Source organism: Ixodes scapularis, unplaced genomic scaffold (genome assembly GCF_016920785.2).
Source record: "Ixodes scapularis isolate PalLabHiFi unplaced genomic scaffold, ASM1692078v2 PGA_scaffold6__148_contigs__length_123643588, whole genome shotgun sequence".
Classification (NCBI taxonomy): domain Eukaryota; kingdom Metazoa; phylum Arthropoda; class Arachnida; order Ixodida; family Ixodidae; genus Ixodes; species Ixodes scapularis.
In genome coordinates, this window is record NW_024609881.1 from 27,410,952 (window position 1) to 27,426,939 (window position 15,988).

At 52.6% G+C, this 15,988-nt stretch overlaps 2 pseudogenes; both read left to right on the forward strand.

Annotated features, from left to right (window-relative positions):
* Positions 1-1,073: 1,073 nt before the first annotated feature.
* LOC115328697 lies at positions 1,074-3,212 on the forward strand (annotated as a pseudogene).
* Positions 3,213-14,168: 10,956 nt separating this feature from the next.
* On the forward strand, positions 14,169-15,288 carry LOC120844372 (annotated as a pseudogene).
* The last annotated feature ends 700 nt before the right edge of the window (positions 15,289-15,988 follow it).

The window sequence follows — 15,988 nt, forward strand, 5'->3', positions numbered from 1 at the left end:
CGCAACCGCTTTGCGAACGCGGATCCGCTTCCAGTGTGAATGAGCGGTAAGGGGGATTTTCACTGAACTTGACCAGGCTGGAAAATAAGTTCGCATTAAACTACTAAAAAAACGTATCAAGATAAAAAAAAACAAAAAAAAAACACGGGATTTGTAACTTTTCACTAGAGTATGTGACACCTTACCGTTGTTGGCCAGGGCTTCTGTGAAGAAATTGTATGGGCATGACAAATCACGCCTCAAATTAAAGAAAACTGACGATCAGCAATGTCCGTCGGCATAAGTTAGACCTTGTTGATAAGATGTCGGAAACGTTATTTGGAACAGCCGGATTTCATATTGTTGTTAGGCAGAAAATTTGGCATTACTTACACAGTGTAAACATGTAAAACAAACTACGCCGACTTGACATAACCATATTAACAATTCAATCAAACGTCTGTCTCCCAGGCGGAAGACATCAGTGCGTGTTCAGGGACACGAATATGTCCCTGAACGCACACCGATGTGCCCTGTCCCTGAACGCGCGCGCTGATGATGTCTCCCGCAGGGGAGAGAACGTTTGAATAAACTGCTAATATTGTTACGTCAAGTGGGCGTGGTTTGCTTTATCATTTTGAATCCCGGCTTTTAGAACATTTTTGTATAATATGCAATAAGATATTTCAAGATTAAATATTTTGCATTCAATTCTGCTCTCTGTTTAGCTTTTGCTAAGCATCGTAATAAAATTTTAGGCAAGCTCGAAGAAAATCGGGGAGCGAGCCAGTCAGAGCTCGCCGTCTTTCTGACGTCACCACAACCCCTGCAAAAAAGCAGACGAAGTTGCACTCCGCACACGACAATTCCAAGAACAAATAGTGGCCGAATTCACCACTTGTAAACGATTATAATATGTCCTCTCCGAAGTGCGCCATTTTTTTTAGGGAATCAGTATATAAAGTAATAAAAAGAACAAACTATTTCTTTACGAAATGTTCCACATTTATGCAGAATGATAAGGAAAATGCATTTGTTCAGTGACCCGGGATTGAGTCATTCCTTGTTGAAACCGTCGATAACAACAAAACGTGATGGTATACGGGGAGAGATTCATATTTGAGCGCGCGGTTCTCAAGGCATGCTCATCAGAAGTAGGCCCCATTGATTGTCTGTCAAGAACTACCATCTTGCTCTCGTGGAATAAACGTCGAACTTAGGTAAATGTGCATTTCACCCAAAAAAGGTTCTTTCGGGAAAGTAACAAATGGGAGCTACAACCTTTCGCCCGCATCCGTCACCTGAATAGCGGAACTTCCAGTGTGGGTTAAAAAAAGGAAACAAACAAACAAACAAACGAACAAACAAACATCGTTTTGTTCTTACCATGCCATTGGAAGGCGTTCCTTTTGCTTTGTGTCGTCTATATGCAGGGTGTTTGATTTTAGTTTGAACAGGTTTATAGAACAATTACGTAAAAAGAACAATAGTGAGGTTTGTGCAAATCAGTAATACAGCAAGGGGACATATTTTAATGGGATAATTTTAACGATAAGCCGGAGAATAAAAGAAAATCTCATGGTTAAGTTTTTAATTAGAGAAAATGAACATATGATTCAAATTAGAATAAAAAATTATGAGCCCACCTACTCAGTGAAGGAGGATGAGCGAAGATGTTTAGCATAAAGCCCCTACATGTTTTAAAAGTAGCGCAGTGTGCGTCGATGCACGAGGCACATGCAAAGTGCAGCCCTTGGGAAGATCATGGCGGCACAGCGCATCATTGAGCTAGATTTCTGACGCCATGTTCTTCCCAGAAGTGGCACGTGTCTCAAGCCACATTTTCCCAGGATAGAGGGGCGTTAGTTTAGCACACGACATAGACCCGCCTCGAGGAGCCGGCGGAAAGTAGAAACGCGCGACGGGACCGCCAACGCTGGAGAGCGGAAGGAAAATATAGGCACGGAAGCAACGTTACTGGAGCAAGCTCAGTTTCACAGCTCCGCCTGACGGAGAACCTGAGCATACACGACATGATCAACTGGGCGAACGACTGCCTCCGTGAGCATCGCACCAAGATCGAGCAGCTCTGTTCGGGTGCGGCCTATTGCCAATTCACAGACATGCTGTTCCCAGGTTGTGTCAGCTTGAGGAAAGTGAAGGTCAAGACAAACCTGGAATACGAGTACATCCAGAATTTTAAGGTGTTGTAGACCTCCTTCCTAAGCGTCGGCGTCGACAAGCACATCCCCGTGAACCGGATGATCAAGGGCCGCTTCTAGGACAACCTTGAGTTTGTCCAGTGGTTCAAGCGAAGTTCTTCAGCGCCAACTACGTTAGCCGGGAGTATACTATACTGGGAGGAGGACCGGCGGCGCATCCCTATCTGGGGCTGCATCCGTCGGGGCCCTTCCGCATCGCCAACATTCACAAAGTGGCCGTCAACAGGCCAGTGCACGCGACCAAGCCAATGACGAGAAAGGCGTTGGGACCCGTCTCAAAAGCACATCGGCGCTGCCACCTGGATACCTGGCGATGCTGGAGGGGTCGACACTTTTTTCTTTATTCAGAGATTACCGCGCGCAGTGCCCAAGAGCGTTACAGCAAGGGAGTTACAGTGCTGAAAAAAAAAAAAAAACTTAATTTTTACTGTAAATTTGCAGCTCCGACAGCTCATTCTACTGTTGTGTCGTTTTAACGAAAAAAGAGTTGGCGTACGTGTTCGTCCTGGCGTGGTGCTCTCTAATTTTGAAAGCATGATCATTCCGTTTAGAAATATAATATGGTTCTTTTAAGTAAGTTTGACTGTCAATTCCAGTTTTATTTTTAAATATGAAAAAAAAAAAAAACACGCGCAAGTTGGAAGAGTTTACGAGTCAAGTTGACAAGCTGAAGGCCAGGGTGGACGGCTTGAAAGGGGACGAGGACTTCAACTACGGCAAGCTGAGAGACATTACGGTCCTGTACCAAGAGCGCGAGCACAGAAAGTCGGTGGGCACATGGAAAAGATCCTCGAGACTCTCTACGCCTCGAAGGAGGGCGTCGCTGTTCCCAAGGTTTCCGTCGAAGAGGAATCCTTGGGAATCCTCGTCGTTACCGTCCCGTGGCCGGTAACGACGAGGAGAAATGCTGAAAGCACCACGGCAGCCTCCAAACAACGGTCATCTGGCATGCCACTTCACAAGCCCTCCTCTACCGTTTTTATTTTTTTCCCGTACGCTCCAGTGCTCTAGGTCGTTCTTTTCTTTTATTTATCAAAAGTTTGTACTGTAGAAAAAAAGAAAATGGCTCTTTTAAAGAGCCGGCCAAAGCCTTTCATTCTGTTTCGTCGTTCTCATGGTAGAGTTTCTCTGTGGCCGACTTTGCAAGTGTGTGGCTGGACCAAGATGTGTCGGGGAACCAACTAGCCAAATTCACCACTTTTTTCCAATTATAAACTTGCTGAGCCGGTGCGTCATTGAAAACCACTAAATCATGGCGAATTCCGCTGGTCGTTTTGGAGTCCACCGGGATTAGTAGACCTGGGTGTTGACATGTTTCCGAATGTAGGCACAATAAGTAAACCATATCTTAGATGGAGCACGCGATCCGAACGGAGTCCCTCCGCCTCGGATCCTTATTAGAACATGACCGCTCCTATGAAATCGGCAAATGCCCTTCCGTCATGCACCTTCCCGGGAATCCTTTTCCCGTGGTCTAGGATCTCAAAGCACATGTTTCCGCAATCGCGACGCTAACAACACGTGTTCATCGCACGAGCGAAGTTAATCATGATGTGAAAGATGCATGTCGATAAGCGATGTGCATCAGAGTAGCGCACTTGGCTCTTGGTTACAATACTCACGAACGGTGTCCAAGTATGTCTCGATTTTCGGCCTCCTATGCGGAGATCCGAAAAGGCAGTTAAATTCGTACGAGACACACGAGCAACCCTCGTCGTCACTGCTACTCGAACCGCTGTTGCTGGAGGAGCTGTTCGAGCAACTTGACGATGAACTGTCATCAAGCAGCAGCAGCAGAAAAGCGGGCGGCACTTCGGGAGCGGCCAGGGGCTCCGGAACCGAGGGGAGGGGGCGAGAGGGGGAGGGAGGGGGCAGGGGGGGCATGCTGCCAAGCTCAAGACACCCAACACTGTGAAGTTTAAGCATCGTTCATGACAACATGCTCGCGCTTGTAGCTTCAACCTCCCATCCACATAAAAGGAAAAAAAAAAAGGAAAAACTGGTAATATTTACACTGCAGGGCAGACGCTCGTGAGCCGAGATCTGCCGAATGTTTGTTTTGTACGAAATTTCCCGCGTAAAAGGCACTTTCCTAGGCCACGCGCTCGCGGCAAAGCTTTTGTGGGCACTGTAGATGTTTGGGGAATAGAATATAGGGAGCACGTGCTGCCCGTAACCGGAGCAGAAAAAGCTTACCTCTAGAAACTACACATCACATCATAGACTGTTTGCCGGACTGGAGGCAAAACCAACAAGTTGGCAAACACGTGATAACATAAAGTCTAAAGCAGGCAACGTCGTCTAAGTCCGCAATGACCCCCAGCCGAAGCACGCGCCGAGCGGAAATCACTCGAGTACGAAGCACATAGCCACGACGTGCGCACCAGGGGGGCTATCTTCAACAAATGTTTCATTTCTCCTAAAAATAAACGGAAGTGACGATATCCCGTCTGATTGACTAGAGGTTCAAATTACGAAAGAGAGAACTTTCGTCATTTGAGCCTCTAATCAATCAGGCGCGATATCGTCACTTCCGTCAATCTCGTTTCTCTTCAGGAGAAACGAAACATTCGTCGAACATAGCCCACCAGTAGTACCACGTACTGCGTCGGGAGGCGAGGAAGCCGGATGGGCCCTCAACTCCGACCGCCCACCATCGCAGGGCGAGACGTTCCGCGCGTGGTAATCAACGCCGTGGAAGCCCCGGTTCCGGGATAAACGCGCCGCCCCATGGCGCCCTTCAGGACCAGACGCACTGGGGGGCACGTCTTATGTACCCGCGTCTCCCACCACATTACCCCCAGGCGCAAAACGCAACTTGTACGCTCTAATTGTTTCTGGTTCTCGAAAACACGCTGCACATGACCACAGAGTCTGCCCTGTCTTCGGGAATGAAGGAACGCACATCCAGCGGAGCCGACAAGAAGGCCTCAACAGCAGCTGCGAGGAAGAAATGGTGCGTGGCAGTAGCCGGTCTAGCTGCCCAGAGCGCTTGTTCAGGCGGAGTTTAAGGCAGGTATCATGAGGGTAGGTATCGTGGTATATTATGCGCGCCAAAAGCGCTCGTGTTGCGCGTCGTTGACCCCCCTCCAGACGCTGCATGAGTTGTGCCTGCTGGGGACTCGAGACGGACGCACAGTACTCAATGCACAAAAGCCCCAGGGCAGTGTACGAAACCTCAAAAGCCTCTGGGCCACAGAAGCGAGATACCGGAGTGATGAGCCCAAGGGTCTGATGGGCCTTCGCCACGACGATCAAGATGTGGAGGTTAAAATCGAGGGTAGACGTCAGTGTACTCCTATAGGATCTTAAGGCATGTAGCCACCGACATGGGTGCTCCAGATAGTGTAAAAAAATGGTGGCTCCGCCTTTTTTTTTTGTTGCATGGTGAAGCGCGTAGAGGCACTTTTCGTGTGACTGCATCTTAGGCGTTTGGCGAAGGATCAGCCTACACTCTTTGCCAGGTGATCTTAAAAAAAAAAAGAACTGGATTAAGGTGAGTTCATACGGGCCAGTATAATCGTGTCATCTGCGTACCGGACGAGGAAAGTGCCCCTAGTCTTAGGCATATCATTGACATATACTGAGAATCGTGTGGGTCCCAACACCGAGCTCTGCAGCACACTCGAGTATACGCCAAAGTCGTCAAATGAGGGCCCGTAAAAAACTACCCTGTGTGATCGTCTGATGAGGAAATGCGCAACCCAGCGAAGCAGGGAGCCGCGTAAACCCGCCACAACAAGCTTCCGGAGAAGAAGGTGGCGATGGAAGGTTGTTGTTGTTGTTGAAGCGATGTTTATTAGGAAATTGACGTTGTTGTTAGTTACGCTCTGGGCGCACTTGTCACTGTCGATGGGAAAGGGAATTAAGGGGAAAAAGGGTGTCAAACGCGCTGCTGTAGTCCAACTGGATGAGGTCTGTGCTATAATCCAATGCATCACTGATGAAGTGCGTGATGGTCACCAGGGCGATTTCGCAGCTCGTGTTTGGCCTAAAATCATGCCGAGACGAGGAAATAATGTTTTTGAAGTATTCTAAAATGCTTCGATTCAACAGTCTCTCAAAAGTCCCGCACATGATCGATCTGACGGAGACTGGCCGATAGGAGGAGACGCTATTCGCATGCTTGCCCTTTCCCTTATAACTTATAAGGGAGTTTTCGTAGACCGTGTTTTCTCCTCCGCTAAGCCCTCCCAACGAAGAAGCCGCTACTGGGCCTGCGCGCTGATGACCTCGGCTGTAGAGTTCCGGCTATCGTAGCGGGTTGCGGAGCGCGTTGCGGGACGGCGAAAACCATCTACGAAAACTCCCTGTTAGCCCCGAGAAGTTCGCGTGGCGCCCCCTTACGGCGAATCGGGGTGACGTCACGGCGAGGAGAGAATTTTTCCCCGACTCGTCCCGCGCTCGCCCTGTGGAGGCTGTGACGAGGCTAGCTGACGGCGCGCTTGTTTCTATTTAATTTTTTTGGCATGTTTTTCGTGGGAAGTGTAAATTTTTATATGTGCCTTTATTGAGGTATGGCCTGTAGCTACAGGCGAAACTTCAACCAACATTTTAAGCATGCTTGACAGGGCAGGCAGCGCATGAGTCACAGCTGGTTTATGAAAGTAAAGAAATATGGCCACAATTGCAGGAGCATCACTATAGATTTACATCTTGCACAATAAATGCTGCTGGTGGTATGAATGAATTGGCAGGTTATGTATAGACGCTTTACACACGCGCCAAATTACAGCCGCCATTGCTGACCTTCTCTTGTCTTACCGAGATGCCGAGCAACTGAAACGGTAGTTGACGATCCTCTACAAAGGCCGATGCTTTAGAAAAGGACACAGTTGAATCTAATGTGGCAATAACCTGACCTGCTATACTAAGGATGAAGTGAAGAAGGTCAGTTATGGCGGCGTCCATGCACAGCTGCTGCAAAGCGTCTATACTATATTTTCTTGTATCTCTGTTTTTAAACAAGATCGCCGAAGCAGAAAAGCTGCATGCTGCTCGAGCAACATGCTAAATACAGTCTGGGCCATGGGGAGAGAATCATTAGTAAGACAGCCCAAGTGCAAAGGCAAAGTAAAAAAAAAAAAGAAAAACAAAAGCAAGGAACATTTATTACATACATTGCTCACATTTGACCTTTGCTGGATTCCGATAGTATTTCAATGGACTACACGTGTGGTATCTGTGGACTTGTTTATATCAACCCTCAAGTAATGTATAAGTAACGTAAACGAAGGTGTCTTGCTCGTAATAGTCCCTTAAACCCTAAAATTGTGATTTTACTTAAATCGAATTGTTCTGAAGCTAAAATATCAGAAGCTTCTCTCACGCAGACTGTCGCTTTTCACAGGTTCCACATTTTCTGCTACTAGTACTGCATGTACCACTGGACAGACGTTCGAATGCTTTCTTTTACTCCTGTTTTCCTCTGTTGTCATAGAGTCCAGCTGTAGGGAGTTAGAAGGCTGAGGAAGCGAAATGACAATTTTTCCAGACTAAACGGTGTATTTTCCGAATACCCAAGGCTGGAATAAAGAATGCCAGGAAAACATATAAGCATTCCAAATTGCGGCACTATTGCTGTGCATATTTTGGGCAGTTCAATACATATCATACAGGCAACTGGGGGCAATTCAGCCGTTTTTGCTGTTACCATACAAACTAATTTCCAGTAGTTGTGCATCTTCTAAGAAATTGCTTGCATAAGCGTATAAACTATATAATTAATTCACGAAGAAGCTACATTTATGTAAAACAACCCTATTCCCCGTGCACTTCAAAGATCATCAGACGCAGGGCCTTTAAAGGCCTGTTCACACATGCAGCGGAGCGCTACAAGCATAGCGCTGACCTCGTGCTAGGTACGTGCCGACGGGAGCGTTCACCAGCTTTGTATCGCACCGTCAAAACTGTTGCTCATGGCAGACGATAAGCAGCTGACGGCACGTGAGCAGCGCTACATCAGCGCTTCGCTGCATGTGAGAACCGGCCTTAATACAGATCTGCGAACCAGCGCATGCAGAGTGGCAGCGCAGAGTCGGGGTCGGGAGCTAATTCGCCGACCACCCAATGGCCCATGATATCAATGCCACTTCAAATGCCTTGAAAGCGGGATGTAATATCGTCCGAATTCATGAACACGCAAGGAACAAAATTCCAGTGTCTGAAACACTTGCGCCACCGCTTGTGGAAAGCCGAGGAGGACGACGGCGCGCGAGGGGGCAGGAGCGGTGGCCGGCGGCCCGGTGCGCGTGAGAGAGTGCACGAGAGATTCCGCCAGGCACTGGGGCAAGACACGGACGAGGACTGCAATGGCAAGGCACAGCGACCAGCCGAAACAGTAAAGTGATTTGAATTCATTCTTGCTCGTGTGACTTCTTGGGAGGGCGGACAAGGCAGGGACCGATTGGGCAGCAGTATAGTAGAGCGACCCACACAACTGGCGCTTCCAACGTGGGGCCCGATTGGTCTGCTGCTTGTTCTGTTCGTCCCGGGGAGTCACACAGATCTATTGAGCGTTCAGCGTGGTGTAGAAGGGTAAACGCTAACGATGCCCCCAAGACGAGGTCGACCCCCAATAGGGACGAGGACGACTCGTCTGAGAGCGGAATTCAGGAACCGTCTGACGCTGCGGGGGCCGGAGAAGGCTCTAGTACGCGAGCATCTCCAGATGCTGGGATTTTACCACCAGCTCCAGCTGGAGGCGCGGCAGATATCGGCGAGTTTATGCTCGCCATGACGGCGATGATGGAGACGTTCTCGCGACAAATCGCGACGACTCCAGGAGTCGCGAGTGCCGCGCCTATGTCTCTGCCCCGACCGCGGTTGTCCGTACCGACGCCGACCTACGCGGGATATTCCGACGGGAAATCGGTCCACGATTTCTTACAGGACTTAGACGCGTATGTAGCCGCGTTGGGAGCATCAGACGAAACGGCCTTGGTGCAGATCGTGCCAATCGCGTTAACGGGCGACGGGTCGCGCTGGAGACGGTTGCAACGACGGTTCCTATCGATGGCGGACTTCCGGACGCGGTTTAGGGAGGAATTTTTGCCCCCTGATTACGAGATGCGGATTAGGGACGAACTAGCTAATCGCACTCAGCACCCCGACGAGAGCCTCGTGGAGTACGTTCGCGCGCTCCAGGAGCTCTACTCGAGGGCCGAACCATCCGCGTCTGACGCAGAGAAGGTAGCTAGAGCGATACGGCAATGTCACCCTAGATTCAAAGCCTATCTGCGCGGACGGGATTTCGCGGATCTGGAGGCACTTGCCAGAGAGGCGCGAACGGTCCAAGCGGGCTTGCTCGCTGAGCTGCAGTACCGCCCCCCTCCGAGGGCCGAGGAGTCCCTAGAGCCAAGATGCGCGTGGGCAGGACGCGCCGCAGACACTCACATTGAGTCGCGGACAGCGTATACGGCCGTTGCGGAGCGCGGTCACGGGGTAACTATAACGCCCCGGGCTTTGGACCCCTTCGCTTACGAGCAAAGGCGCAGGGCAGCCAACGCAAACTCGGCCCGAGTGCAGACCCGTGGGGGTGGCGCAGTGGTCAACCACCGCAGAGGCGCGACTGGTCACGACAGTCGCGGGAATCATGACTCACCGCGGTTTGCCACAGGTGAAGTGTCGCGTGAGAGTAAAGGCGCGTTCACACTCTTGCAACCGAGTACGACCGAGAAAGACTTCTTGAGACCGGATGCGCTGAGCGGAGCTGGTCCTAAGAGATCGCAAGAGGCTTAAAAACCGGTTTGGTCTCTCTCGGTCGTACTCGGTTGCAAGAGTGTGAACGGGCCTTAACGATGGACAGGTTGCGCGTAACGACCGGCCACAAGTCAGGTGTTACAACTGTCACCGTCTTGGGCACATCAGGCGGCATTGCACGTGGGTAGCGTCTGGTTCTCAGGGTTCCCAGGGAAACGCCAGAGGCCGGCGCCACTAATCAGGTCCTCTGAGTCGAGGTTGCCGGCCGCTGCCGAGGCCCAGTATCAGTGTACCGACAGGGCGGAAATTGTGGCCGGCGACCGCGTGGCGATGGCCCCGTCGGCGTGTCGGGCTCAGAGCACGACACCTGAGAAGGGCCCGTACGTGCGTGTAGAGATCGGTGGTAGAGAATATTCGGCACTAATTGACACCGGTTCTACCCTTTCTCTAATTGGCGATAATGTGTACGAGGACTGCCGTAACAGGAACCTTTGCGCGCAGGAACTTGTAACTCCGCTGCGTTTAGCGACAGGATTGGCCGAAGCGCAAGGGGCGATCCGCCTTCACCTTGGCCTTGACGGCAGACGAAGGAGGCAACGTTTCGTTTACTTGCCCGGTATGTCGATTCCTGTTATTTTGGGGCAGGACTTCGTCTGTCGTGAGGGCATAATCCTGGACTTGAGGAACAACGGGTATCGTTATCATGCGTTTTCTCCTCTTATTCCCTTTGTTGCCCCATCATCTCTGGTGCAGGGAATGGAACGTTCGCTCGCTGCGTCACACCAGGAGCAGGTATTAGCTGCGCGAGTCGTGCCCGGGAACGTCGAAATGATAATTGCGTCTTTCGATGGGCCCGCCGACCAACGGCGGATGCTAGCGAACGCCTTGTCCCAACACGCAGCTATGTTTACCGAGAGACCGGGGCTTACGACTGTTTTACAACATAAGATAGATACAGGAGAGGCCAGGCCGTGGGGGTGTAATCCTAGACCACTAAGCGTACATAAACGGGCCCTCCTAGACGCGGCTCTCGACGAGATGCTGGACACAGGGGCGGTGCGGCCATCGCAGAGTCCCTGGGCGTTTCCAGTAGTTTTGGCGCCAAAGAAAGACGGCACCGTGCGCCTTTGCGTTGATTACCGAAGACTTAATGAGGTCACTAGAAGGGACGCGTATCCTTTTCCCTCTATTGAGTCTATAATGTATTCGCTTGGAGGCGCGAGGGTTTTCACCACGCTGGATTGTAGCAGGGGCTTTCTCCAGATCCAGGTGGCGCCAGACGATGTCCAAAAGGCGGCGTTCACCTGTTACAGGGGGTTATTTGAGTTTACGCGTCTTCCGTTTGGGTTGTCGAACTCGCCGTCGAGTTTCCAACGGCTCATGGACATCGTGCTGGGCGATGCGAAATTTAACTTCGCCATGGCCTACATGGATGACGTTGTGGTATTCTCCAAGTCGTTCAAAGAGCACCTAACTCATCTCGAGATCGTCTTAAAGGAGCGATGCAACAATTTTTGTACTGTGCACAAATACCGCTTAAAACGGATCCCTAACGTTAATGACCTATGAAACACGCGTTCGTTTTTCACCCCACGCAATAGAAGTCCCAGAAAAAAATTTAAGAAAAACGAGCAGCGTTCATTCCCTCAACTCGCAGCCAGAACAAGCGGCCACGTGATCTGGAGCCAATTATATGGCGCCAGTGTTGATCATAGCCACGCGCTGGGGTTGGCAAAGCGCAGGACACGCGCTGAGTTCCAGACATTGTTATGGCTCGGCTGTTGTCGTCGTTGCAGCGATTGGACACGGGTCACAACCCGAATGCTTCTCGAGCTAGCAATTGTCACGAGCCCAAATCGAGTGCCCACGCAATGCTCGGGTCCAATCTATGAACCGCATTCAAATATCGTCAATTGGGTGTACTGCGATCCCCGAGTTACGTCATCAAATTTCGCAAAGGAGAGATTGAATGAAAATGATCGCTTTTGTCCTCGAAATTACACCGCAACAAAGGAGTTTCTTGGCCAATGGCGTTGCGTGTGAGTATCCTTGCGTCCCAGGTGTGCCAGTAAGCTCGTGTAGAGAGAAAAACATTCCAATTGAATATCGTTGCACAGCTCCTTTAAGGCGAATGAGTGAGGCCGGTCTAACAACTAATCCAAAAAAGGTGCAACTGGCCGCCTCAAAGGTAAATCTTTTGGGCTTTGTCGTAGACAATGGTACCTTGAAGCCGAACGATGAGAAATTGAGGGCCATTCTCGATTATCCACCACCGCACGATGTAAAGAGCCTTCAAAGGTTTCTGGGGATGGTTGGCTTTTACCGGCAGTTCATCCCGATGTGCGCGGAGCTGGCGCGGCCATTGAATTTGCTGCTCCGGAAAGGCTCGAGGTGGGTCTGGGGTCCAGAGCAGGGTGCTGCCTTCTCGTCTCTCGCGAGGGCAATAGCAAGCACCGCTAGCCTTCGGTTACCAGATCTTAATCAGCATTTTGTTGTGCAGACAGATGCGAGCGACTACGGTGTCGGAGCAGTATTGCTACAGGAGCACGATGGACAGTTGCGCCCTGTGGCATTCGCTAGTCGAACGCTCACACCGTCGGAACGCAACTACAGCGTGACGGAAAAGGAGGGGTTGGCCGTCATGTTTGCTCTGAAGAAGTTCGACCTCTATTTAGACGGTACGACTTTCGTTATTCAGGCAGATCACGCAGCACTTACCTGGATTCAGAGGCTAAAAGAGCCCTCGGGAAGGCTGGCCCGCTGGGTACTAACCTTGCAGCGCTACTCGTACACGGTTGAGTACCGAAAGGGATCGACCAACAAGGTCGCGGATGCGCTCTCTCGGGCGCCCCAGGATGGTGGTTGGGAGGAGGTGACGCAACCAGAGTGTAACGAGAAGCGCGGGAAGAACAGGAGAATGTCTCCGGATGCAGGGGTGAGGTCCCTCACGGACGGTTGGGAGGAGGCGAAGCAACCGGCACTCGTAGCAGCCTTAGCGCGCGGCACGAAGGAGCAAAGGATCGTCGCTTGGGGTGAAGTGGTCAGCAAGGAAGAGCTTGTCGAGGCCCAGAAAGCAGATGGTTTTTGCCAGCGGGTGTTGGGTAAACTGGCTGAAATTGCGGTCGACACCGGGAAGGCTGGCGGTCGAGTTAATGATCAATTTGATCCATATCTGCTGGGCGAAGACGGCTTATTGCTTCGCTACATCCCAACGATCGATGAAGGGGAGAGTAATGAGTCTCCCTTCAGGGTGGTGATTCCCAGGAAGCTACGGAAGAGGTTTATCGGGTACTTCCACGACTCGGCTCTGGCAGGTCATGGCAGTGGAGCAAGACTTTTCATAAGTTATGCCGCGCCGCGACCTGGCCGGGGATGAGGCAAGACGCACTCCGATACGCCCGCAGCTGTCCAGCCTGCCAGAAAGCGAAGCCCAGAGGGGGCAAGCCTCCGGGCTTGATGCAGTCGGTGGAGAGTCACTACCCGTGGGAGATCGTCGCTTGCGGCATCATCGGCCCACTGCCGAGAAGTCCGCGGGGAAACCAGTACCTCTTGGTTATTACCGATCATTTCTTAAAGTGGGCAGAGCTGTACCCACTGAGGAAGCTGGTTTCAGAGCGGATCTGGGAAAAGTTACTGGATACTTTCCTACGCTTCGGAACACCCAGGTGTCTCATTAGTGATAACGCTAGTTATTTTACTAGTAAAGTGTTCGTGGACTCCTGCTTGGCGCTGAACATAAAGCACAAGAGGACAACACCGTACCATCCCCAAGCCAATATCACTGAGCGTGTGAATCGTAATATCAAAAGCATGCTGATCGCGCTAACGGAGAGACACCGAGACTGGGATGAGCACATCGCTGAGATGGGTTTTGCCATCCGGAATACTGTGAACAGATCGACTGGTTTCACGCCAGCGTTTCTGAACCTGGGTAAAGAGATCCCGTCTCCGCTGGAGAACGAGTTACGGAGCAACCAAGGAACACCAGGACGCCCGCTCTCTAGGCATGCGGAACAGCTAACGAACCGCTTGTCTGGGGCGCTGCACGATGCTAGAGAGAATCTTGATGCCGCAAGGATCGAGCAAGCGGCGCAGTATGACAGGAGCCATAGGCACTTGGAATTCAAGGTTGGTGACTTGGTCCTGAGAAGAACCCACCCTCTGAGTAACGCAGTTAGCGGTTTCGCCGCATCGCTTGCTCATAGATGGGAAGGGCCCTATGAGGTAAAGACGCGAATGTTACGGCTTACTTATAAACTCACTCGGTGTGATACAAATGAGGAGTCGGGTCCAGTTCACATCGCGGACTTGAAGGGGTATTACCGTCGCGATGGGGAACATAGTGAATGAAAACTACCGCCGCCGCCACATTCGGCCACAGAAAGTGATGATTTTCCGGTGTCTGACAGTGTTCTTTCTACACAGGATGCCTCCTTGGAGAAGCCGCCCCAGGGGGCCATACCCAGGAGGCCCACCGGACGGGCCAGGCCCCGGGGCGGCTGGACCCCAGTGGTCCGGTCGACCAAACCCTCGGGGCGGCCGCCCAGGGGGGCGTCAACACCGGGGATGGCCGAACGGCGGAGCGGGCCAGCGCCACCCGGGCTCCGCAGGTACCGCGAGCCCGGCAGCCGGCAGGCCTGCGCGGCACGGGGCAGGGCCGTCCGCAGCAACATCGCGGCACCAGGCAGGGCCGTCCGCGACGGAGCCCCGGCACCACGGAGCGGGTCCGTCTACGACCGGGGGACCTGCCTGGAGTCGGCCCCCCTGCCACACCGTGGCCACGTGGACGGCGTGGGAGGAAGGAGGGGCCGTCCACTTCGTTTCCCGCCGGCGTTGGAAGCATCAACCCAGACCAACGCCTGGCCTGCCCGACCACCAAGTCCCACTCCCGTTCCGTGGCCACACCCAGCCGGCGGCGCCACGGGTCTTGGGAGCGCCTGACACCTGCTGGCTGTGCGGGGTCCCCATAATACATCTGGAAACCCACGAAGCAGGTCGACTACATGCTGACCTGCTGGAGGCACAGCCCCTCCCGGACCACGTGGCGGCAGCGGTCCAGACCCTGAGGGCAAGCCGCCCGGACCTCCTGGCTCCCGCTGCCTTGGCCTCCGTTCAACCAGCCCGGCCTCCCGAAAACCGTGCCACCGCACCGGCTGCCGCAGCTGCCGCCATCGAACCCGCCACCACGACGGCCCCCACAACACCGGCCGCCACCACATCCTGCGGGCCAAGTCATCGGGCCAGTGTCGTGTACCAGCCCCCTCCGTCCCCCTCGACTTCCGACGACGCCATCATGGCCGAGGTAGAACAACTCCTCGGCCAAAACCAGTGAGCACCCGGGGCCCCCCCGAAGACCGGGCCTTGAGGGGGGGGGGGGAAGTGTGGAAAGCCGAGGAGGACGACGGCGCGCGAGGGGGCAGGAGCGGTGGCCGGCGGCCCGGTGCGCGTGACAGAGTGCACGAGAGATTCCGCCAGGCACTGGGGCAAGACACGGACGAGGACTGCAGCGGCAAGGCACAGCGACCAGCCGAAACAGTAAAGTGATTTGAATTCATTCTTGCTCGTGTGGCTTCTTGGGAGGGCGGACCAGGCAGGGACCGATTGGGCAGCAGTATAGTAGAGCGACCCACACGCTTCACCGACCTCTCGCAGGATTGTCTTGTGTCGTGTGGACGGACGGGGAGGTTCATCGGCGGAATTGCCTTCGCCGATAGCTTTTGGGATTTGTAACCAAATTTTAAAGGTAAAAGGGACAAGCAGGCTTATGAAATGTACGGAAGCACGTCAATATCGGCCTAACTCAACGTCTTCTACATCGGGCAAACGAAGTTCAGCTCCTCGAAGAGCTTGCGGCACACAACGCCAAACCAGGAAACCGGTGCTGGGAAGCGAGCCGATGCGAGATCGCGGAGCGAAGCCATTCGCCTGACGCCACGGTACACCTCACCCAACCAGGGCGCGGCGACCGCAGCGACGCTTGTATTCGCTGTCGGGGCTAATAGACAGGCGTCACCAGGGCACTCTTTTATGCACCCGGAACATAAGCGTTATCAAGAAAAGACTGGAAGATGTTCATCAGAGAAGCA